Here is a 27167-nt window from a genome sequence, read left to right as displayed (position 1 = left end):
TAAAATTTAAAAAATAAAAACAAGTCGCGTAAGGCGAAAATACAATATTTAGTCAAGTAGCTGTCGAACTCACAGAATGAAACTGAACGCAATGCCATTTTACTCGTAGCATCGTCAGGCCACCGCTCATGGCAAAGGCAGTGAAATTGACAAGAAGAGCGGGGTAGTAGTTGCGCTAAGAAGGATAGCACGCTTTTCTGTACCTCTCTTTGTTTTACCTTTCTGAGCGTGTTTTTAATCCAAACATATCATATCTATATGTTTTTGGAATCAGGAACCGACAAGGAATAAGATGAAAGTGTTTTTAAATTGATTTGGACAATTTAATTTTGATAATAATTTTTATATATTTAATTTTCAGAGCTTGTTTTTAATCCGAATATAACATATTTATATGTTTTTGGAATCAGCAAATGATGGAGAATAAGATAAACGTAAATTTGGATCGTTTTATAAGTTTTTATTTTTTTTTACAATTTTCAGATTTTTAATGACCAAAGTCATTAATTAATTTTTAAGCCACCAAGCTGAAATGCAATACCGAAGTCCGGGCTTCGTCGAAGATTACTTGACCAAAATTTCAACCAATTTGGTTGAAAAATGAGGGCGTGACAGTGCCGCCTCAACTTTCACGAAAAGCCGGATATGACGTCATCAAAGACATTTATCAAAAAAATGAAAAAAACGTTCGGGGATTTCATACCCAGGAACTCTCATGTCAAATTTCATAAAGATCGGTCCAGTAGTTTAGTCTGAATCGCTCTACACACACACACAGACACACAGACACACGCACATACACCACGACCCTCGTTTCGATTCCCCCTCGATGTTAAAATATTTAGTCAAAACTTGACTAAATATAAAAAGGCAAAACAGTGAATAAAATGCAGCCAACGGTCAAAGGGGAGCAACTCCTGTCAGCAAAAAATAGTGCTAAAAACACGTCATTAGCTCCCCTAAATATTTTTAAAAAAAATTTTTTAAGGGGGGGGGGGGGGGTGGGGGGGGAAGTATACCTGTAACATTTCAAAGTCAGACCAAATAAGAATTGAACCATTTGAGAACATCGCTTTTTTTCTCAATCACTATATTCAAGGCCTGCGGCCCGGGGGGTTCATATAGTACGTTTTGTAAATCACACCAAATGATAATAAAACCATTTAAGAATAAAACTTCGTGCAATTACTAAACAGTTTAAAGAGTCAATTACTAAATGCCAAACAACGTAATACAAGTAAATAAGTAATGAGTTGGGTCATTAGGTTAGTTAGTTAGTTAGTTAGTTAGTTAGTTAGTCAGTGGTTACTTAGTAAGTCAGTAAGTGGGTAAGTGCGTCAGTCAGTCAGTCAGTCAGTCAGTTAGTAAGTCAGTAAGTCAGTAAGTAAGTAAGTAAGTAAGTAAGTAAGTAAGTAAGTAAGTAAAAAGTAAGTAATCAGTAAGTGTGCGCGCCTTCGTGTGCGAGGCTGGTACTACATATTGTTCATACGAAATGACAAACACAGGTTACAAGCGATAACGCGCAAAGGTACTGGTTTATTTATTTTACATCTGACACTAGGTATCAGTAATGCATATATATAGTTACAGTACTACATATTGCGGTAAAAAACTTATGAACAGAAAGAAAAAGAGAAAAGAAAACAAATTATTAGACATGGCAAAAGGTATTAAATGCATTAACAAGACACGAGAAGTAAAAACAAGAAAAATAAATCACAAGACAGGCGAAGACAAACAGACAAGAAAGTTACAAATACCAAACACTCGTTGGTTAGTCCTTCAACAACAATAAAGAACTACGTTCCGTACGTTCCACAATACCATAAGCACTAAGAATACTCAAGAAACTTAGCATACATACGTTTAAATCCGAAATGGCTACTTTCAGAAAAATACAAAACGTTGACTCTTCAGGCCAGGAATACAAAGCAAACTGTCATACCAAAAAAGTCTAACGACAACGTTCCTGCGTTAATCAAAGTCACAAACAAGATATTTACTCATCCACTTTCCCTCAATAGCGTTATCAGAAATAAGCCCGTTTTACAAAACGATCACCACAGACCGCAAGCTCTTTTACCTAAATTCCTTTAACGTAAGGCTGGAAAAGTCGGAGAAAACGTTTCACTTCGAACTTCGTTAACCACAGAAAACACAAGTTATCATTATAAACATTAGCGACTTTCTAGCGTCTACAAAACATTGCTGTACGTTCACAACACTAGAACAGTTGAACACACAATAAAGAAACACTACAACAAGTCAGACTTTCAACTCACGTTATACATAAACAACTCACAAAGTCATTACAAAATGGCGACCAAAACACAACACAAACAAGTAACAACAAAATTACCTTATGCGCTGTGTGGGTTGACCAGCAGTACCAAAAACGTGTTGCCTCTCAAACGAAGGGCACAAAACGATTCACACTTGAGAAACAACTGTCTCCAAGAACATTACGTTGACGTTAAAACATAAGAAACACTCCATTGGTTCACTTGTTAACCTTCATACGTTTACAGATCAAAACCAAACACTTCCTAAAACCCTCAGATCGACTGACGAGACAGGAGTCAAGCAGTGGTATTTATGGAAACAAAAACCTAACATGGAATAGTTATTCAAAAGTCAAAGGTCACCGGATTGACCAACCAACAACATTCCTAAGACAGAATCGGGTGAAACTACTATTTTACAACCAATCAGTAACCGATCACGCACTCCGTGCATGCTCAAAACTTAAAACGGTATATTTACAGAAAGAAGACCAAGGAACTAGCTGACATCACAAAGCTAAAAACACGTGAGTCACACGTATTCTAAAACTTGCAACGCAGATTCGCAGGGCTCACCCCAAAATCAAGACACGGAAAAGAGCACGTGAATCTCACGGTGTTCTAAAACTAAACGACGCAGTTTGTGACGCTCCGACCAAAACCAGGTCACAACAACTGAACAAGGAGCACGTGAATTTCACGTAAAAATATTAACGCTCCACAAAACGGGTCACAACAAGGTGCCACAATAAAAACACGGTTTACTTCTTTTTACATCGTGCAATGGCTTGAGCAAACGTAATTACAACAAAAAGTAGGTGAATGCATGCCACATCGGCATGCACAGTAAGTAATCACTGACAAATCAGCAGGTAATCTGCAAGTAATCAGCAAGTAATCAGTAAGTAATCAGTAAGTCAGTATCTACGTAAGTAAGTCAGTAAGTCACTACGTTGGTAGGTTGGTTGGTTGGCTGGTTGGTTGGTTGGCTGGTTGGTTGGTTGGTTGGCTGGCAGGCTGGCTGGCTGCCTGTCTGTTTGGCTGGCTGGCTGGCTGGCTAATTGGTTGGCTGGCTAATTGATTGGCTTGCTGGCTAATTTGTTGGCTGGTTGGCTGGCTGGCTGGCTGGCATCAAAGTATGTAAGTAGGTCAGCCTTAAGTAGGTCATTCAATGAGTCTGTAAGTAGGTCAGTCAGTACATTAGTCTGTAAGTAGGTCAGTCAGTAGCTCAGTCTGTAATTAGGTCAGTTTTCATCGGATTTACTTGAGTCATTCGGTCAAATTAGTTGATTAGCTTAGTTAGTCAAGTAAATACGTCAAGAAGGTTGGTGAACTCAATAGGTCAAATTAGTCTGTCAAATAAGTAGGTCAAGTGTTTTGGGTCAAATTAGTAAAATCAGTCAAGTAAGTAGGTCAAGTTACTTAAAAGGGTCAAATAAGTGAAAATATAGGTCAAATAAGATAGTCAAGTAAGGCAATCTGCTAAGTAGGTCAAGCACAGAGGTCAAGTACTTCAAGTCAGTAAGTTAAGTGAATAAAAGAAGTAGGTTAAGTCAGTCAAGTTTAGTCAAAAACTTGTATTCCTTTTTTTTTAACATCGAGGGGGGAATCGAGACGAGGGTCGTGGTGTATGTGTGTGTGTGTGTGTGCGTGTGTGTGCGTGTGTGTGTGTGTAGAGCGATTCAGACTAAACTACTGGACTGATCTTTATGAAATTTGACATGAGAGTTCCTGGGTATAATATCCCCGGACATCAAATTGATTGAAATTTTGGCCAAGCAGTCTTCGACGAAGGCCGGACTTCGGTATTGCATTTCAGCTTGGTGGCTTAAAAATTAATTAATGACTTTGGTCATTAAAAATCTGAAAATTGTAAAAACAAAACAATTTTATAAAACGATCCAAATTTACGTTAATCTTATTTTTTATCATGTTCTGATTCCAAAAACATATAAATATGTTATATTTGGATGAAAAACAAGCTCTGAAAATAAACAAATATAAAAAATATGATCAAAATTAAATTTCCGAAATCCTTGTCGGTTCCTGATTCCAAAAACATATAGATATGATATGTTTGGATTAAAAACACGCTCACAAAGTTAAAACGAAGAGAGGTACAGTAAATTAAGCGTGCTATGAACAGGCTCATCACTTTCACTACCTTTTGCACTAGCTTCATTCTGTGAGTTCCACAGCTTGACTAAATGTAGTAATTTCGCCTTACGCGACTTGTTACTTTTTGTGCTTACATTTTTGTACTTAAAGTAATACCATTTCATTTTTGCTTGAACGTGGTTATTCTGTTGTGTTTTTAATAATTTTTAGCAGTTTTTGATTTTTAACCTATTCTTTGATTTGTAAAGTAGGGTCCTTACCCTAATCTCTATCCCCAATCCCTAACCTTAATCCCTATCCCTAATCCCTAACCCTATTCCCTAACCCTAATCCTATTTTCTAACCCAAATCCTCACCCTATTCCCTTTTCTCTAATCCTTATTCCTAACACTAATCCTCACCCTAATCCTCACCCTATTCCCTTATTCCTAATCCTCACCCTAAACCCTTATCCCTCACCCTAATCCTCACCCTATTCCCTTATCCCTAATCCTCATCTGTAACCCTAACCCTAAGCCTAACCCTAATCATTATTCCTTACCCTAATCCTTATTTGTAACCCTAATCGTCTCCCTATTCCGTTATCCCTAATCCCTATCTCTAACCCTAACCCTAATCCTCACCCTATTCGCTTATTCTTAATCCTCACCCTATTCCCTTATTCCTCACCCTATTCCTTACCCTAATCCTCACTCTATTCCCTTATCCCTAATCCTTATCTGTAACACTAACCCTAACCCTAACCCTAACCCTAATAACCCTAACCCGTATGCCTAATTATTATCCCTACCCCTATTTCATTATCCCTAACCCTATTCCATTATCCCTAACCCTAACCCTCACCCTATCCCTTTATCACTAACCTAATCCTCACCCTATTCACTTATTCCTAACCCTAATCCTCACCCTATTCCCTAATCCGTATCCCTAAACCTTATTCCTCACCCTAACCTTATACCTAATCCTTATGCCTATTCCCTTATTCCTCACCCTAATCCTCACCCTATTCCCTTATCCCTAACCCTAATCCTCACCCTATTCCCTTATTCCTAACACTAATCCTCACCCTAACCCTAATCCTCACGCTATTATCTTATACCTCACCCTATTCCCTGATCCCTAATCCTTATCTCTAACACTAACCCTTATCCCTAACCCTAAATCTCACCCTAATCGCTTATCCCTAACCCTTATCCCTAACCCTAATCCTCACCCTATTTCCTTATTCCTCATGCTAATCCTTATGGCTAACAGAAACAGGAACCCTAATCTTTGCCCTAATCCTTATGCTTCACCCCAATCTTTTATCCCTAACGTTTATTCCTAACCTTAATGACTAATCTCTTATTTTTACCCTAATCCTAAGACTTAGTGTTATTCCTGATCCTTATTTATAAAGCTAACCTTAACCCTAATTCTATTGCTAACCCAATCTGTCACGTTTCACTATATCACTTAAGGTGATTATGAAACGGTTAGTTACTTCTAACTAACTAACCACACCACGATCCACTCTCGCAGTCATACAATTTAATGGAAACAACAAAAGTATAAGTTTCAGACGCCTGTTTATGTAATAACTCGCCACCTCCCTCGAGACTTCTCTCCCAAAATGTTCTTTTACGTTCAAAACGTAAAACCCATGGTCACTGACAAAATGCCAGTTAGAATATAGAAAATTATAGTAACACGCTGATCCCGTGTAAAGTTAGGAAGATATAGCTGATCTGCCCAAAAGTGCTAGTTAATGCAGGTGTCACACACCCCACGTTGTCACTACTCGAATATAATCACAAATAGAAAAGATGACAACGGTGGTCAACGGGGTGCAAAGACATGGTGCACTTAGCTTTGTTTTGCCACTGGGTGGACGGCCTGTAATTTGTTCATAGTCTCCACAACTGCTCCGTAGAATGTAGTGCCGGCTGGCGTTGTTACGAAGCAGGGAAAAGTGGAGACATCAGGCGCCGCACCCAGTCGCTGGTTAGCTGGTTAGCCGGTTTGCTGGTTAGCCGGTTAGCTGGTTACATCAGATGATCCCGGTTACAGAGTCTGCAGCTAACAGTGTCCCGCAGATAGGCAGCCAAACAGAAGATAGAAAGGCTGCAACAGAAAGCACCGGTGCACTAAACATGCCAGCTACCCCTCAACCTCCACCTTTAAACATGTCATCTTTACATATCTCATCGAGCACGTGGGCCTGCACAAACGGACTTTTTACAACAACAAATCAGCCATTTTCCGTCCTTCTCTCCATATCTGCAAAAACCATATACAGATTAGTATTTTAGCGTCACAAAGAGCAAATTATGCGCTAACCTGGAAAGAACAACAGAGAGTATTTCATTCCACAAACACAGACTCGTCAACAGCGTTAAATAATGATTTATTACCTCAAAAAGCCTATGAATGTATCACTCTCATGGAAGCAAAAACCGCTTCCTCCCTGGAATGGCCTCTGTTCGTCAACAGTGACACACCATCCAACCTCTTGCCGAATACTTTATGCGGTGAAGAACCATCCCCACACGGCGAAGAGAAATTGACGACTCGTCCTCAGCAAACATGTAACAGCGAAAAGGTGGTATCTCGTTGAAGTTCCAATAGAGCCCTACCTGTGCTAGCAGAACGGCACGTAGATAGAAGTGAAATATCTAGTCGTGATGAAAACCATCATACTCTAAGGACGCAGACACCGACCCTTCTCCTCTTGCCGCTGATTGTCAAGTGTCCAGTTAACTTGTCTCAGACAGACAACCTTGACGAAAACACGTGACTAACCTTGTCACATATCAAGTTCAGCTATCGACAATTCTGCCTCGACAGCAGAAATCACCCCGTGAAATCCGAGCGACACAATATCCGTGTTTGTCCTGCGATGTCAGCAAAACTCTGCCGTAGCCCAGACTCACGCACAGGCGCTTTCTCTCGTAATTGACCAAGAGAAGGCACCCCACCGAGTGACACTTTCTTGATCCATGTCACTAGATCGTGACACAATCTATTGCCTAACCCTCATGCCTTCCGGTAATCGTATTCCCTAACCATGATCATTATTCCCAATGCCTTATTCTAATCCTATTCGCTAATCCTGATCCCTAACTTATACCTTATACCTTTTAGCCTAATCCTATTCCTTATTAATATTGTACTTGAATTTTTATGGTGAACACTTATCACCAACACAAAGTGATTGTTGTCAACCCTAACCCTAACCCTAACCCTAAGGTGTTAAATATTGTTTAAACAATCTGTTTTTTATTTCTTTATTTTTTTGATTGATGCATATAGTTTGTGAGCATGATGGTTATGCACTGAAAGTTAGATAATTTGAGAAAAGTGAGAAATGAAGATTTTTTTGTTCTTGGAGAGAATGAGTGATTTTGCAGATAGACAAAGTGTATTGTACAGTTTAAATGAAAAGCAAGCAAACATGAAAAGAAAATTGAATGAAAATTGTACATCAGAACAAAAATCCGTTTAAGAATACATATATAATATTTATGGTATTAGCGAGTAAGAGATAGAGAGGGATAGAGGGAGGGAGAGAGGGGGAGAGTGAGAGAGAGAGAGAGAGAGAGAGAGAAAGAGAGAGAGAGAGAGAGAGAGAGAAAAAGAGAGAGAGACAAGTAGACGTATCGATTGTGCTTTCACTTTACATGTTTATCTGTTCGAAACGGCTGGACTGTCCAATAAATTCCTGTACTGTTAAAAAGATTTATTTGTTAATTTTTGTTTGCAAGGAGGGGTTTCCATGAAGTAGAATATCTGTGTGTATGAGGTTGTTGGTTAGTTTGTTGATTGTGTTGTTTCTTGCAGCTAAGTGTAAACGGCATTCTAGTAAAAAGTGTGTTGCAGTTTCTGTTCCATCACCACAGTCGCATACGCTGTTTTCCGCAAGGTGTCGCTCAACTAAGTCTTTCTTTAGATCACTAATTTTAAGTCTCATTTTTGTGTGAATTATTTGTGTTTGTCGGCTGCCACTGTAGAAGTAAACGAGAATTTGTGTGTCATCTTTTGTTAAGTAATGTTTAAATTCCCCGAGGGAGTCGGTTAACTGTATTTGTTCAGGTAGTTGGTTCCAGAGTACTGTTGTCGAAGGAAAAAAGGATGTTTTGTACGTTTCTGTTCGATGTGGGGGTATACTTCGTTCTAAGGGGCGGCGTCTGTGGTAGGGGTTGTTGGCTGCTACGAGAGGTGGGAGTGCTGCTTGTAGGTATGGGGGGGTCTTGTCGTGGATAATTTTATGGAACATTGTTAGTTTATGACGGTTACGCCTTTCAGATAATGATTGGAGTCCAGATTCTCCACAAAGCTTAAAATGACTGGTTCCGCGGACAGCTCCGGTGATTGTTCGTATTGCATCTAGGTTTAACTTTTCGAGTTCATCTGTTAGGGTTTTGCTACAATTGTCCCATACTGTCGCGAGATGGGGTGCGGGTAGTTTCGAAATCGACAAACCGCCAGCCGCGGTGTGTAGTGTGTCCGTGTTCGTGACCGCATTGCGGGGAGCACGTGAATTTGGTGCGTCGCTAGCGCTCACCCGTCGTCTGCGCTCATCGCTGAATTGGATTCGGGGCAGAAGCCAAAGAACTTTGGAAGCAGTAACACCTCGATTGTGTGTTCTGGAATGTGGCGCGACTGCTGTCGGCCCAAGTACGTGGTGTGACTCATGTCAACCCGGTCAAGTTTTCAACATTATTGTTGACGTCGGCTTTGCCGTGAAAAGGGAAATATTCACCAGGGGAAGGATAGAGGTTCTTCCATGTGAGTATTTTTGTGTGTGTAAATGTCTTCTGTTGTCCACGTGTTTTGGTCTCTAGTTTGTGTTGTAGGTCGGGTGGAGGGTGGTAAAAGGGAGGTAGAATTTAGCTCATGGCCTTTTCACTTTATTTCATTCCCCCTTCATTGTCATTCACGCTCATTTTGGTTATCATTCCATGCTCTGAAATAAGCGTGTTTTTCTGGTTGGAAAATGTTACATGAATTTGTGAAATGAGTCTAAAGTTGCAAGACTTGCAAGTGACAGTAAGGTTGATTTTTGGTCACACACTCCAGTTAGTTTTTGTGTAAATATTATGGAGTGACCTCTGTTTTGTTTGTTGGCTAAACTCTTTTTGCCTTGTGAATCATTTCGCATTTGAGTACCATGTGTTCTAATTATGGCCTTATAGGCCTGTGTTTTTCTTTCATTTATTTGTCGAGCACGGCCTCATCTGCAACTGAAAGGGGTGCCTGCGTGGAGCTTCATCACAAGGGCGAGATTGTCGTCTGGAGTCCCGCTGCCCGTCGTTGGCCGTCCTCGTAGTTGCCATCATCCATCGTCATCGCCACTCACCCTGGCACCGACATCGTCTTGTCATCTGTCATCATCGCCGTCACTGCTTCCCTGACAGTGCAGGCTGTTCGTCGTTCTCAGCGCACTGGGTCAGGGGAGGCCATCGTCTATCGTCAGCGTCTGTTCGTCTTCCTCTTTCCCCCTTCATCAGTTCTGCCCAACGCTTGCAGACAGGGGTCGAAGGAGGGGGAGATATCTACATCGTGTCTATTCGTCTTCCTCTTTCCCCCTTCGTCGGTACTGCTCAACGCCTGCAGTAAAGGGGTAGAAGGAGGGGGAGATGTTTCATCGTCTGTTCGTCTGTCTAACCCCTTTCAACGTTACTGCTCAACGCTTGCAGTAAGGGGGTAGGCAGGGGAGATCATCATCTTCGCACTCTCTCCGTGTCATCAGCGCAAGCATCTTGTTGGCGTTCGTCACATACACTCACCATTCGCATCTTGGCTGATTTAAAGGGAAGTAACTTTCACATGTCGTTCTAGCTTGAACAAGCGCCAGTCATTGCTCGAGGGTTTATAACCCAAGTTCGGCGTAGATACGTTGGTGAAGAACAGGTTTGCACTTACCTTTAAGGCCGTACGTGTGGCATTGACGCACATTCAGCTACCTTAGTATTTCATTGACAAAAGTGACAGTTGTGTTGTTTATTTTTGCTTTCTCACATGTGTGCGTGGCCATATGTATGTCGTTGCCATAGCCACATGTATGTCGACTGATGTGCAATTGTGTTGACATGATGTTTTGCCTCATCATCATTGCCGCCACCCTTCATTCCTGATCATCAATCATCATCATCATCACTAACTTTCTTTGTGCAGCAGCAGAGCAGAGCCCAGCAGTTCCTGTTCATTCCCCCATCATTTCATCAACATCCTTTCATTCTCATCCACTCATCCTTTATTTTCTAGCAGCAATAAAGTCTTCGTTTTGTTGAACTTTACCAATTGAGTTCCTGACTCCTTCTGTGTGAGAAGTTAAGGTCCTACCTATCAGGTTGGTCGCGACACATACTATGTCGCAATAATCAAAGTGTGGTAGAATGAAAGATTTAAACATAATTTCCAATGATTTTCGACTCAGTCTATATTTGTATGTATGCAAGAAAGCTACGAGAGTTCTGCATTTTGCAACAAGAGATTTTATATGTTCATCCCATTTACAGTTGTTTTGTATTACTAATCCTAAGTGTTTGTGATTTTGGGAACTTTCAAGGATGGTATTGCCAAAGTTTAGATCTGCGATATCAGGGGTTCTTTGTGTACAAAAGTTCACCAATTCAGTTTTTGCATGGTTAAATGCTACCTTCCATGTTTCTGCCCAATTAACAATTTTTTCAAGATCTGAGTTTAAAATTTCGGCACGGATGTTGTGATTGGCTAAAGACAAGTACATGCTAGTGTCGTCAGCAAAAAGCTTAATCGTAGATTCTATATCACGTACAATGTCGTTTACATAAATTAAGAAGAGCAAAGGTCCAAGCACTGAACCTTGAGGAACTCCCGCTGCTACTGGAAGATAAGTTGATTTACTGCCTTTTAACACAACTGCTTGCTTTCGATCTGTTAGGTAGTCTGTAAACCAGTTTAATAATGGCCCATTAAATCCAGCGGCTTCGAGTTTGTGCAATAAGCCCCGGTGCCAAACTCTATCGAATGCTTTGGATATATCAAAGAAGATTGCTTGGGTAGTTATTCTATTATCGAGTGATTTGCATATGTCATTGTATATTGTAAGAAGCTGGTAAACAGTTGAGTCTCCAGGGATGAAACCGGACTGCGACTCTGTAATGATATTGTTTTGTGTTAAGTAGTCAAAGACGTGAATTTGTATACATTTCTCTAGTGTTTTGCCAACACAGCTTAGGAGAGAGATTGGACGATAATTACTACATGTATCTTTGTTTCCCTTTTTATGAACTGGTGAAACGTGGGCTATTTTCCAAACTGACGGAAAAAGTCCTTCACGTAAAGACCGATTAAACAGTGCAGTTAGGCTGTCACAAATCACTTCGCAGCTCTCAATTAAAATTCTATTGTGGATTTCGTCTGGACCGACTGCTTTTGTTTTGTCTAGTTTGTTAATCGTATTTGTAACTTCTTCGACTGAAAGTGTGAGAGTGTTTATTCTGCAAGGAAGCCTTGGTACTTCAGGAATGTCTGACATATCGTCTTCGACAATGGACTGTTGGATAAAGAAGTCGTTGAACAAGTTTGCTTTTTCTAGGTTAGTATAGTAGGTTGTTCCGTTTGACGTCAAAGGAGGAATTTCATTGGGGTTTGATCCTTTCTTTGATAAGAATGATTTAACTAGTTTCCACCAATTTTTAGTACCAAAGTTATCTCCACTGGATACTTTTTTGTCTAATTCTTTCATATATTCTAATTTCCGATTACGAATTGTGTCAGTATAATTATTGCGAGTCATACGAAAGTGTTCCCAAACCTCAGGTGTGTTTAGTCGCACTGCTGTATCATGAACTGTTCTTTTTTTGTCGCGTAGTTTTATAATTTCCTCTGTCATCCATGGTGCGTCTTGATCGCGAACAGTTATTGTCTTTACTGGCATGCATAGTCTTGCGACACTTAACAGCTTTTCGGAAAATGACCTGGCAGCTTCGTTGACAGTGTGTAGCGTTGCAATGCTCATCCAGTCGATTTTCCTCAGTTCGATAAGGAATTTTTCTTTGTTTAATTTGGAATAGTTAAATATTGTTCTTTTAGATGCAGAAGTTTTATGTATGTGTTTCTTAATTGTCGCACATGGCACAGAATGGTCGCTGCAAATAGGGGGGAGAACGTTAATGCTTAATTTGCACGATGTCTACACTCGAGGTAAGAATAAGGTCAATGCATGACGATGTTGTTTCTGTAACGCGGGTCGGAAATGTAACTAATTGTTGTAGACTGTTTAAAGTGATAATGTCAAGAAGATGCTGCGACGGGTTGTTTGTAAAATCTTAATTGAAGTCGCCAAGAATAATAAACATATGCTCTGAAGCGGCGACATTTTTAATTGACTGATCGATGAGTTTCCAGTATTCTACATTAGAGTTAGGCGGCCTATAAAATGTACCTATTAACAGCGTATCCTGGTTTAATCTAGTTTCAACCCATACGGCCTCAAGCTGGGGGATCAGAAGGTCATGCCTTGGTTTGCACACAAGACTGTTTTTCACGTATACTGCTACCCCGCCGTGGGGGTCGTTAGGTCTGTCTTTACGAATTGGGGGGTGATAACCTTTAAGATGAATGTCGTCGTTAGAAGTGGTCTCCGAAAGCCATGTCTCTGAGATCGTTATAATATCGTGGGTACTAGTCTGTGTTTATATCTAATTTGTTTCTGATACTTCTGGCATTTATGTGTATAACAGATAGCTCGCTAGGTTTCTTAGTTCGTGACGGTACAGGGTTCGGGTGAATGTCGCCAGCAAGGCAGATCAGATAGCTGGCAAGGTTAATAAGTATTATATAGGAGAGGGATACGCTAACTGGTGCAATGTGGGTAAGTTGATTACGTGGTTTAATAGATTCGGCTTGTTGTGTCACATTCTTGGATGGGGCTGCCTTTCGACCGAGTAGATGCGATTTAAAGAATGTTTGGTTAGATAAACAATGGAGTAACAACGCAAGAGGACAGCCTTCTTTGCCCATAAAAAGCAATGCGAGAAAAGAGTAAATATTTGAAATATTCAAAAAGTTCAATTTTTTATTGGACAGGCCGACCGCTATTGAGTGATAACCCCCGATTCTGGCCCTGTAACAGGCTAGTGATACAGACATTATGTCACAGTTTCGCTAAGGAACACAAAAGGAGACGGGGCCAGAAGCGGTGGCGATCGTTCACACTGGTCTCTCGGAGGAAGCACACACTTGGACGGAGAAAAAAATGTCTCTATCAGGAAAGGAGAAAGAGGACAGTTGAGTGAACAGAGCAGAAATATCGAAGTTCTAAGTAGGAATGACATTTTTAGGATTACGTTCAGTGTATAAATTGGAACAGAGCAATATGACTATGTGAAAAAGCAACTGTAAAAGAAAAACAAGAAAAGAAAGTAAATACAAACAGTAAGGAAAACTCGCGAAGAACCAAAAGAAAGGAGAACAACAACAATGAAGTACGATCACAAACAAAGGTGTTCATGAAAGTCAAGGGTAGAGTTGAGTTTGAGCAGCAATGCGAATACAATCAAATCAGACGAACTAGGTATCTTGGTGGGCATTTGCAGTGGTGTTTGTACAAAAGCGGGCTCGCGGACAATAGTAAACGGTAAGTCAGTCCTAACATAGAAGCGTTAGATAGGTGTACTCATGGATACAAAAAGATAGAAATAAGAATACAACCACAACAACAACTATGCCTATGCACTCACCCACACAGTAAGTCAATCGAAGGATAATAGTCTAAGTCAATCGTAGGATAAATGTACTTATGGGTACAGAAAGTATACATACAATAATGTCAACCACGACAACAGCCATGCACATACACTCACGCACGCACACGCACGCACACACACACACACACACACGCTCACGCACACACACACACACACGCACACTCACACACACACACAGTGGTTGTCATGTGGCTGTCATGTCTCGATGACTGACTCAATGAATTTGATGGAGCGGCATGAGATCTTAGCGAGCATACAGTCTGACTTCGCGCATGGTGGTCAGTCTGTGCACTGTTTCGCCTTTCTTGATGAAAATGGCCCCATCCCTGGTCCATGTGCCATCAACTTTCTCTTCTCTAAGAAGCTCACGACACTTCGCTGCCATCTCGGCTCGAATCTTGGTCAGGTCCTCGTTGATGAACACTGATGAGGCTGACTTCTTGGAGCCTGGCCTGGTGCTGGAGGGCAGGGGCGGCCAGTGTAGATCTGGAAAAAGCTTTCCGGTGTCAACATCCTTCAAGGCTCTCCTGGACCTCATGAGAGCCTCTTTCCAGCGGTAGGACGACAGCTTCACAATGATGGAGCGGGGGCGGGTGCCAGTATCCTCAGACCTCTTCCCGACCCGATGGCTGCGGTCGATGGCGTCTGGCGGCAGCTCCACACCGATGCTTTTGGCCAGAGTGGTTACAAGGGCGTCCGTGTTTTCACCCGGTGCTTCGGGTATCGGACCTACCCGGACGATGTTACGTCGTCCATACTGCTCGAGATGATCGACCTGGTCTTTGAGCTGGGTTATCTCGTGCTCTTGCTTCTCTATTGGGAATTAATAGGGAATATTTGGAATGGTTGTGAATAAATTGGAATTATTGTGAATTATTTGAAATTAATTGGATGTATTTGGAATTAATTGGATGTAGTTGGAGTTATTTGGAATTATTTGGAATTTATAGGATTTCTTGGGAATTATTTACAATTTTTGGGAATAAATTGGATTTATTGATAATTAATTGGGATCATTTGGAATCATTTGGAATTATTAGGATTTATTTGGAATTAATTTGAATTAATTGTATTTATTTGGATTTATTTGGAATTAATTGGATTGATTTAAAAACAAATTTGGATTGATTTGGAAATAATTGGAATTATTTGGAATTAATTAGATTTAGTTGGATTTATTTGGAATTATTTGGAAATCATAGTATTTATTTGGAATTATTTGTAATTATTTGGAATTAATTGGATTTATGTGGAATTATTTGGAATGAATTTGAATTATTAGAAAATAATTGGAATTATTTGTTATTAATTGGATTTATTTGGAATTTATGTGAATTATTAGCAAATATTTGAAATGGTTGGGAATTAAGTGGAATTATTTGGATTTTTTTTTGTAATTATTGGAATTATGTGGAAATAATTAGAAATGATTGGAATTAATTGGTATTAATTGGATTTATTTAGAATTATTTGTGATCATTTAGAAGTATTAGGATTTATGTGGAATTATTTGGAATTAATTGGATTTATTTGGAAATATTTGGAATTAATTGGATTTATTTGAAACAAATTGGATTTATTGGGAAATAATTGGAATTATTTTGAATTGATTGGTTATAGTTGGAGTTATTTGGAATTAGTTGGAATTTATAGGATTTATTTGTAAATTTTTATAATTATTTAAAATTAATTGGATTAATTTGGAATTATTTGGAATGAATTTGAATTATTTGAAAATAATTGGAATTATTTGTAATTATTTCGGATCATTTGGAAGTATTAGGATTTATGTGGAATTATTTGGAATTAATTGGATTTATTTGAAACAAATTGGATTTATTGGGAAATAATTGGAATTATTTTGAATTAATTGGTTATAGTTGGAGTTATTTGGAATTATTTGGAATTTATAGGATTTATTTGTAATTATTTACAATTATTTAAAATTAATTGGATTTATTTGGAATTATTTGGAATGAATTTGAATTATTTGAAAATGATTGGAATTATTTTTAATTAATTGGATTTATTTGGAATCAATGGGAATTATTAGCAAATATTTGAAATTGTTGGGAATTAATTGGAAGTATTTTGAATTATTTGGAAATATTGGACTTATTTGGAAATAATTAGTATTAATTGGAATCATTTGGTTTTAATTCCATTTTTTTTGAATTATTTGGAATTAATTGGATTAATGGGGAAATAATTGGATTAATTGGTAATAGTTGGAGTTATTTGGAATTATTTGGAATTTATAGGAATTATTTGGAATTATTTACAATTATTTGGAATGAATTATATTGATTTGGTAATTATTTGGAGAGATTAGCCAAAGGACGAAGCTTCGGATCTTCAATTCAAATGTCAAGTCTGTTCTTCTCTATGGGTGTGAGACATGGAGGACAACAGAGACCATGCTGGGAAAGATCCAAGTCTTTGTCAACACCTGCTTGAGGCGCATCCTAAACATCAGATGGACGGACAGAATCCGAAATGAAGACCTTTGGCAGAGAGCTGACCAGAAACCAGCGGCGCAGCAAATTCTCCGGAGGAAATGGGGCTGGATAGGGCACACCCTGAGAAAGCCAGCATCCAGTATCACGAGGCAAGCCCTGAAGTGGAATCCACAAGGGAAAAGGAAGAGAGGCCGGCCGCGCAACAGCTGGAGACGAGACACTGAAGCAGAGATCAACAGGCAGGGGAAGACCTGGAGCCAGATCGAAAGGGCAGCCCAGGACCGTGTCGGATGGAGAATTGTCGTCGATGGCCTATGCTCCCCCGGGGGTTCATAATGGCCTAAGTAAGTAAGTAAGTAATTATTTGGATTGAATTTGAATTAAAGTATTTTTAAATTATTTGGAAATATTGGACTTATTTGGAATTAATTAGAATTAATTGGAACTATTTGGTTTTAATTGGATTTTTTTGGAATTATTTTGAATTAATTGGATTTATTTGGAATCAATGGGAATTATCAGCAAATATTTGAAATTGTTGGGAATTAATTGGAAGTATTTTGAATTATTTGGAAATATTGGACTTATTTGGAAATATTTAGTATTAATCGGAATTATTTGGTTTTAATTCGATTTTTTTGGAATTATTTGGAATTAATTGGATTTATTTGAAACAAATTGGATTTATGGGGAAATAATTGGATTTATTTTTAATTAATTGGTAATAGTTGTAGTTACTTGGAATTATTTGGAATTTATAGGAATTATTGGGAATTATTTACAATTAATTGGAATTAATTATATTGATTTGGTAATTATTTGGACTGAATTTGAATTATTTTAAAATAATTGGAATTATTTGTAAATAATTGGATTTATTTGGAATTAACGGGAATTATTAGCAAATATTTGAAATTGTTGGGAATAAATTGGAAGTATTTTTAAATTATTTGGAAATATTGGACTTATTTGGAAATAATTAGAATTAATTGGAATTGTTTGGTGTTAATTGGATTTTTTTGGAATTATTTTGCAATAATTGGATTTATTTGAAACGAATTGGATTTATTGGGAAATAATTGGAATTATTTTAAATTAATTGGTTATAGTGTGAGTTATTTGGAATTATTTGGAATGTATAGGATTTATTTGGAATTATTTACAATTATTTGGAATTAATTGGATTTATTTGGAATTATTTGGAATGAATTTGAATTTTTAGAAAATAATTGGAATTATTTGTAATAAATTGGATTTATTTAGAATTAATGGGAATTATTAGCAAATATTTGAAATGGTTGGGAATTAAGTGGAATTATTTGAATTTTTTTGTAATTATTGGAATTATTTGGAAATAATTAGCATTAATTGGAATTATTTGGTATTAGTTGGATTTATTTGGAATTATTTGGGATCATTTAGAAGTATTAGGATTTATGTGGAATTATTTGGAATTAATTGGATTTATTTGAAATTATAAGGATTTAATTGGATTTGGTTTAAACAAGTTTATTCAGTAAATTCCATTGGTACTATTACCGCATACATGAAATAAGGAACATGGAGCACAACAAGCTAAGCTTATGAGCGTACTCTTAAAAGCAAATGAAATTTGGCGGACGATTTTAATATAACAAATTTGAAATAATGTCAAAATAATAATGGTAAATTATGGTAGACAAACATGTAACAATAAAAGGAAAAAAACCAACAAAAAACAACAAACAAAAAAACAATGCTAAACTAACAACAGTACTCACACGCGCTCGCACACTCACTCGCACACACACGCATACAATGACTTCCACATGGTTGAAAATAGAATACTACCAGAACAAGGAAATGTAAACAGTACTGCACATGGTGGATGAGATAAATGCATTCATTATTCAAAACGTTTGCTTAATAAGATAAACCTGAATAACTGGTCAAATATCAATGCATTTTCGCTGTCTGACTTGTCTCTATTGCCATACAGAAAATCATCAGCGGTTAGCAAATCATAGTTGGGCAGTGTTGACAAGGTGACTTCACGTATTTGAAGAGATAAGGGGCAATGAAAAATATAGTGCTCCGCATTTTCAACAGGATAACCACAAGTGCATGACGGGTCGGGAATTAAATGTCTGTCAAATAGATCACTATTTAGATTGCTGATCCTCAATCTCAGTCTGCAATGGATAATTTCTGATTTTCGATCAGATGTGTATCTATACGAGGGAACAACAGAATCATCAGAACTAATACGTTTTTTAAATAACCCAATAGAATCAAGTTGTTTTACAGTTTCTGGAAGCTCATTCCACAGGGAAGTCGAAGACAGAAGAAATGACTTTTTATACAATTCAGTTCGAGAGTGGGGAGTCTGTCTGTCAAGTGGTCTTCGTCTATGGTAAACAATTGGATTTATTTGAAACAAATTGGATTTATTGGGAAATAATTGGAATTATTTTGAATTGATTGGTTATAGTTGGAGTTAATTGGAATTATTTGGAATTTATAGGATTTATTTGTAATTATTTACAATTATATAAAATTAATTGGATTAATTTGGAATTATTTGGAATGAATTTGAATTATTTAAAAATAATTGGAATTATTTGTAATTATTTGGGATCATTTGGAAGTATTAAGATTTATGTGGAATTATTTGGAATTAATTGGATTTATTTGAAACAAATTGGATTTATTGGGAAATAATTGGAATTATTTTGAATTGATTGGTTATAGTTGGAGTTAATTGGAATTATTTGGAATTTATAGGATTTATTTGTAATTATTTACAATTATATAAAATTAATTGGATTTATTTGGAATTATTTGGAATGAATTTGAATTATTTGAAAATAATTGGAATTATTTGTAATTATTTGGGATCATTTGGAAGTATTAGGATTGATGTGGAATTATTTGGAATTAATTGGATTTATTTGAAACAAATTGGATTTATTGGGAAATAATTAGAATTATTTTGAATTAATTGGGTATAGTTGGAGTTATTTGGAATTATTTGGAATTTATAGGATTTATTTGTAATTATTTAATTGGATTTATTTGGAATTATTTGGAATGAATTTGAATTATTTGAAAATAATTGGAATTATTTTTAATTAATTGGATTTATTTGGAATTAATGGGAATTATTAGCAAATATTTGAAATTGTTGGGAATTAATTGGAAGTATTTTGAATTATTTGGAAATATTGGACTTATTTGGAAATAATTAGTATTAATTGGAATTATTTGGTTTTAATTGGATTTTTTTGGAATTATTTGGAATTAATTGGATTTATTTGAAACAAATTGGATTTATGGGGAAATAATTTGAATTATTTTGAATTAATTAGTAATAGTTGGAGTTATTTGGAATTATTTGGTTTAAATAATGTTTTATTAAATCAAACATGATACAAAAATACAACGATAAACAATAGGGACACGAACTCAAGCAAACGCTTATATTACGCGCCCTACGTAGTAGGAAAATAACGCAAATATGATGTCGGACAAGCATTACTTATCAATTGTTGAACTATCTACAAGAAGAGCATAGTTAAAGTAAATCAGAAAGAATAAGAAAAAGCTAGCAGGAGGAAGAGGGGGGAGGGTGGAGGAGGGAGGAGAAAACGGTAGGTACATATAAAAGATGAAGTTGGCAGCGCATACAAATAAGAATATACATAGTACATTACAAACCATAGTCCTGTGGCAAGTAAGCAGTAGCTCGCTAAATATACATTTGAAAAATGCATATAAAATAAGGTTTGTTGGCATGAATATGGGTACTGAGTCAAATCAACAGAAACGACCAGATTCATGGATAAACGATTGGACACTTTCAAAAACAAGCTTGTTGGTGCAAAGAGAAAGGTTTTCGCTACCATTTAACAATATTTCAACATGTCTGTAATTAACAGGAAGTGCGTTTATTGTAGACAGGCGAGCATCTACGTACAAAGGACAATGTGTCAAATAATGGTCAGCTGTTTCGTTCGGGTAGCCGCAAGCGCACTGTGGGTTTCCCTATAGGTGGCGTTTACACAGGTCAGAATTCAAATTACTCATGTTTAGGCGCATTCTGCAGTGGTGAATCTCTTCCAGTCTTTTACCACAGTAATAATAGGCAGGTACGTTATAATCAGGAGTAGATAAATAGCGTTTGAAATCGCTGATTGAGTTAGTTGTTTTGATGTTGTCTGGCAAGGTGTTCCACAGGACAGTAGTAGATGGTATAAAAGATCGACGGTATAATTCAGTTTTGCACATGGGGACTCTTCTTACTAATGGTCTTCTATGATGGTAGGGGTTAACATCAGAAGTTAAAGGTGGCTGTCACGAAGTGGTTTGCATGTGAAATAAATGTACGTGTTCTGCCCTATTGCACTGTCTCTACCCTTTTCACACCAAACACTTCAAAAACAGAATTTGGGAGGATGCAGGCTTATTATTTCCTCAACCAAAAAAATAACATACTTCTTCACTTCAAACACATCAATACAAATCAACTTTTCGACACACAGTTCACACAACCTCTTAGCTTTCACTCAATGCACGTAAATACATATTATAAAGATGCTTTCTCAAATATAGATTAACGCACAAAAGAAGGCACCGACAGACACTCACGAGTTCGAATCACGGCTCACTGCATGTCGCCAGTTCACTTCCTTGTATCGCTGAATCCTCGTAGAATAATGAATTCCCTGTAGGTGCCAACACACACCTTTCACCGTAGGTGCCAACACACACCTTTCACCGTAGGTGCCAACACACACCTTTCACCGTAGGTGCCAACACACACCTTTCACCGTAGGTGCCAACACACCCCTTTCACGTTTCTCCCCGAGAAACCCTTCCGCCATTTGCGAAAACAACCGTCGTCGGCTACGACCGGTATCGATGAAGACTCCACTCGTCTAGTCATCTGCGCCGATGTGGTCCCTTGCTCGCCACCATCGTCCCGCGCTTCTCCCGTGTAAGGACCCTCCCTTACACGCCATGGAAATCCCTCATGGAAACTCCTAAAGAATTTAACCAAGTCTTAATACAACATTCTCTAAAACCATCTCTTCTTCCAAACGTTCATGTACCACTCATACATTCTCGTTCATTCTACGTTCACATTCCGTCCACATTCAATATCCAAACTAACACTTAATCTATGAATAACACTCCCCCTACAAAGCATGACCGTCTTAAACATAACATAAATGCGTAGCAATTATGTTCAAGAAATTCCCCATGAAAAACCGTGATACAATTACATCAAGAATTCTCTCAAAGCTTCACACTAAGATTTGGTGCACTTTGTATACACTAACCTTTACACTCCAGCTATGTATTCCAACGTCAATAATATACAACATAGTAAATCATTTACCTTAAGAGACCCGTCTCTTGAAAGAGTACTTGTTCCCAGAACAAGTCTGACACGCGCCGACAACCTTCCCGGTTGAAAATCTCAAACGCTGTGACGTTATTTACCCCAGACCAGCTACATGTCTCAAACACAGCTCATCTCAAGCTAAAGCCAGTTTTGCGTGGAACGCACAAAACACGTGAATAACGCCAGTCCGGTCAGCTCCGCATCGCCTCTACAACATTTAGGGAGGTTAAAAACACGACGTGGTTTCACCTCACAATTATGCTACTCACATCTTTGTGACAGTGGCAAGAGATCTGATAAGTAATGAGGGCATTTGCCATATACCATCTTGTAATATAAAATCAGTTTGTGTCTGCTCCGTCTTTCTTTTAAGTTACAAAATCCGCTTTCTTTAAACAGTTTTTCGTGGCTGGTGCCGCGCACACCACCGATTATAGTCCGAATGGCTTCCAAATATAGTTTTTCGAGTGCAGTTGACCAGTACTCTGTGCAGTTGTCCCATATGATGTCTGCGTATTCAAAATGTGGAAGAACAAAAGATTTATACATAGTTTCCAGACTTTTACGATTTAATCTATATTTATAATATCTTAAACAATTAATTAATAAGGTGACCTTTTTTATGATGCTTCTCACTTGGAAGTCCCACTTACAATCATTCTGCAAGATTACGCCAAGATATTCACGTTTTCCAAAACAATATTATTAAAAATGATTGGTTCGGTTGGTATATTATCACGTTTTATGTCTAACAGTTCCGTTTTTGCTTCGTTAAATTTAACTTTCCACTGTTTTGCCCAGGTATTAATTTTATATAGGTCTGCGTTCAAAATCTGTGCTCGTCTAGTTGGATCTTCTAAGGTCATAGACATGCTCGTGTCATCAGCAAACAACTTTATAACAGATTCAGTATCATTCACAATGTCGTTAATATATATCAGGAATAGCAAGGGGCCTAGAACAGAACCTTGTGGAACACCTTAGCACCCTTAATAACAACCGAATTATTTGGAATTTATAGGATTTCTTGGGAATTATTTACAATTTTTGGGAATAAATTGGATTTATTGATAATTAATTGGGATCATTTGGAATCATTTGGAATTATTAGGATTTATTTGGAATTAATTTGAATTAATTGTATTTATTTGGAATTATTTGGAATTAATTGGATTGATTTAAAAACAAATTGGAATTATTTGGAATTAATTGGAATTATTTGGGATTAATTAGATTTAGTTGGATTTATTTGGAATTATTTGGAAATCATAGTATTCATTTGGAATTATTGTAATTATTGGGAAATAATTGGATTTATTTGGAATTATTTGGAATGAATTTGAATTATTAAAAAATAATGGGAAATATTTGTTATTAAATGGATTTATTTGGAATTAATGGGAATTATTAGCAAATATTTGAAATAGTTGGGATTTAAATGGAATTATTTGGATTTTTTGTAATTATTGGAATTATTTGGAAATAATTAGAATTAATTGGAATCATTTGGTATTAATTGGATTTATTTGGAATTATTTGGGATCATTTTGAAGTATTAGGATTTATGTGGAATTATTTGGAATTAATTGGAATTATTTGGAAATAATTGGATTTATTTAAAACAAATTGCATTTATTGGGAAATAATTGGAATTATTTTGAATTGATTTGTTATAGTTGGAGTTATTTAGAATTATTTGGAATTTATAGGATTTATTTGTAATTATTTACAATTATTTGAAATTAGTTGGATTTATTTGGAATTATTTGGAATGAATTTGAATTATTTGAAAATAATTGGAATTATTTTTAATTAATTGTTTTTTTTTGGAATCAATGGGAATTATTAGCAAATAATATTTGAAATTGTTGGGAAATTAATTGGAAGTAATTTGAGTTATTTGGAAATATTGGACTTATTTGGAAATAATTAGTATTAATTAGAATTATTTGGTTTTAATTGGATTTTTTTGGAAATATTTGGAATTAACTGGAATTATTTGAAACAAATTGGATTTATGGAGAAATAATTTGAATTATTTTGAATTAATTAGTAATATTTGGAGTTATTTGGAATTATTTGGAATTTATAGGATTTATTTGTAATTATTTACAATTATTTAAAAATAGTTGGATTTATTTGGAATTATTTGGAATGAATTTGAATTAATTGAAAATAATTGGAATTATTTGTAATTATTTGGGATCTTTTGGAAGTATTAGGATTTATGTGGAATTATTTGGAATTAATTGGAATTATTTGGAATTAATTGGATTTATTTAAAACAAATTGGATTTATTGGGAAATAATTGGAATTATTTTGAATTGATTGGTTATAGTTGGAGTTATTTGGATTTATTTGGAATTTATAGGATTTATTTGTAATTATTTACAATTATTTAAAATTAATTGGATTTATTTGGAATTATTTGGAATGAATTTGAATTATTTGAAAATAATTGGAATTATTTTTAACTAATTGGATTTATTTGGAAACAATGGGAATTATTAGCAAATATTTGAAATTGTTAGGAATTATTTTGAAGTATCTTGAATTATTTGGAAATATTGGACTTATTTGGAAATAATTAGTATTAATTGGAATTATTTGGTTTTAATTGGATTTTTTTGGAATTAATTGGATTTATTTGAAACAAATTGGATTGATGGGGAAATAATTTGAATTATTTTGAATTAATTAGTAATAGTTAGAGTTATTTGGAATTATTTGGAATTTATAGGATTTATTGGGAATTATTTACAATTATTTGGAATTAATTGGATTTTTTTGGTAATTATTTGGTGTGACGAATGGAATTCGTGTATCGACTCCCTCTCTCATATTAATCGAGACTTCACTAGTTGCGTACACAAAACGAGGTTAAATGACCGAGACTACGTCATGACGACACTGTATACATATGACGTCAACGCTCGCGCCATTAGTCCAAAACTAGTGCAGCGTACAAGGCAAGAATTTGTTTATCTTCATGGAAAGAAATTTAAAGAAGAGAGCAAAAGGAAACAGCGTGCATTGGTATTAATTCGTGAATATGAACTGTACATATATTCAGTTGAGGTTGCTAGGATGCAATGCTCTGACCGTTTCATTGACTCCAAGATGGCAGCAATCAACGAAGCCACGTAAATTGCACTAGCATATGTTTCACCTTCCGTGGACGGATTTCCACATTTTTGCGATCTCCAAAGGTCCACTAACCGCAGGTAAAACACGCTAGTACATTTTAACATTATTGATTCACAGGAAAACACAGGTATTGTTCATTTTTCCATGTGTTTGTGTCAGTCTGTGAACTCTTGTTTCTGTGTTTGTTTTAGAGAAACAAATTGAATGATATCGATGGAAATCATACTTGATAATAACAGATATTGCACGTGTGTGTTGCAGAAGGTGCAAGTGTACAGGGGTGTACAATGCTTGTGTAAATGATGTCGTGTGAACACTGTGGGAAGGGCAACGTCAGCGGTAACCACGGAAGGAACCACCAACGTCCCCAAGTGTCACCCAGATCGAGTTTATTGTGATGAGTAGACTACTTTATATTTTGTGAACATTAACACACCTTCATGTCTTCATTTGTGTAAACCGAAATACATTTGCAACGAGAAGAAGAAGTACGTTCCGCGCTTCGATATCAAACGTCTACGCAACAAGAAGAAGAAAGACAATGTTGTTACGTGTGTGTGAAATCACACCAGCGAAATCATAATCTATAAAACTTTCATTTGAAGATTCTAAGAGAAAGGGATTGATGTCTGCAAGAATGATCATGTGCATGTTTTTGAAAGTACAGAATTATTAAATTTCTTATTACTTCTTTGCACTTGTCTCTGTTAAACACTGATCAGCCCTAGAACGAGAAGCAGACGTCACATTTGGAATGAATTTGAATTATTTTAAATAATTGGAATTAATTGGGTTATTTGGAATTAATGGGAATTATTAGCAAATATTTGAAATTGTTAAGAAAAAATGGAATTATTTTTAAATTATTTGGAAATATAGGAATTATTTGTAATTATTTGGGATCATGTGGAAGTATTAGGATTTATGTGGAATTATTTGGAATTAATTGGAATTATTTGGAATTAATTGGATTTATTTAAAACAAATTGGATTTATTGGGAAATAATTGGAATTATTTTGAACTGATTGGTTATAGTTGGAGTTATTTGGAATTATTTGGAATTTATAGGATTTATTTGTAATTATTTACAATTATTTAAGATTAATTGGTTTTATTTGGAATTATTTGGAATGAATGTGCATTATTTGAAAATAATTGGAAATATTTGTAATTAATTGGATTTATTTGGAATCAATGGGAATTATTAGCAAATAGTTGAAATTGTTGGAAATTAATTGGAAGTATTTTGAATTATTTGGAAATATTGGACTTATTTGGAAATAATTAGTATTAATTGGAATTATGTGGTTTTAATTGAATTTTTTTGGAATTAATTGGAATTAATTGGATTTATTTGAAACAAATTGGATTTATGGGGAAATAATTTGCATTATTTTGTGATAGTTGGATTTATTTGGAATTATTTGGAATTTATAGGATTTATTGGGAAATATTTACAATTATTTGGAATTAATTGGATTTATTTGGTAATTATTGGGAATTTATAGGATTTATTGGGAAATATTTACAATTATTTGGAATTAATTGGATTTTTTTGGTAATTATTTTAAATTTATAGGATTTATTGGGAAATATTTACAATTATTTGGAATTAATTGGATTTCTTTGGTAATTATTTGGAATGAATTTGAATTATTTTAAAATAATTGGAATTATTTGTAATTAATTGGGTTTATTTGGAATTAATGGGAATTATTAGCAAATATTTGAAATTGTTAAGAAAAAATGGAAGTATTTTTCAATTATTTGGAAATATTGGACATATTTGGAAATAATTAGAATTAATTGGAATTATTTGGTTTTAATTGGATTTTTTTGGAATTACTTTGAATTCATTGGATTTATATGGAATCAATGGGAATTATTAGCAAATATTTGAAATTGTTGGGAATTAATTGGAAGTATTTTGAATTATTTGGAAACAATGGAGTTATTTGGAATTAGGGTTAGGGTTAGGGTTAGGGTTAGGGTTAGGGTTAGGGTTAGGGTTAGGGTTAGGGTTAGGGTTATGAAGTGGA

General features: G+C 36.0%; 1 long non-coding RNA gene across 1 annotated transcript; it reads right to left on the bottom strand.

Annotated features, from left to right (window-relative positions):
* Positions 1–6094: 6094 nt before the first annotated feature.
* On the bottom strand, positions 6095–22166 carry LOC138954494 (uncharacterized). Its single transcript, XR_011451861.1, has 3 exons — positions 21974–22166; positions 21220–21614; positions 6095–6503 (listed from the first exon to the last, which is right to left on the bottom strand). It is a non-coding gene; the product is annotated as an uncharacterized lncRNA (long non-coding RNA).
* Between the last annotated feature and the right edge of the window lie 5001 nt (positions 22167–27167).

This window comes from Littorina saxatilis, unplaced genomic scaffold, assembly GCF_037325665.1.
Source record: "Littorina saxatilis isolate snail1 unplaced genomic scaffold, US_GU_Lsax_2.0 scaffold_625, whole genome shotgun sequence".
Lineage (NCBI taxonomy): Eukaryota > Metazoa > Mollusca > Gastropoda > Littorinimorpha > Littorinidae > Littorina > Littorina saxatilis.
Note: the sequence above shows the minus strand (reverse complement) of the source record. Positions and strands in the feature narration are given on the sequence as shown.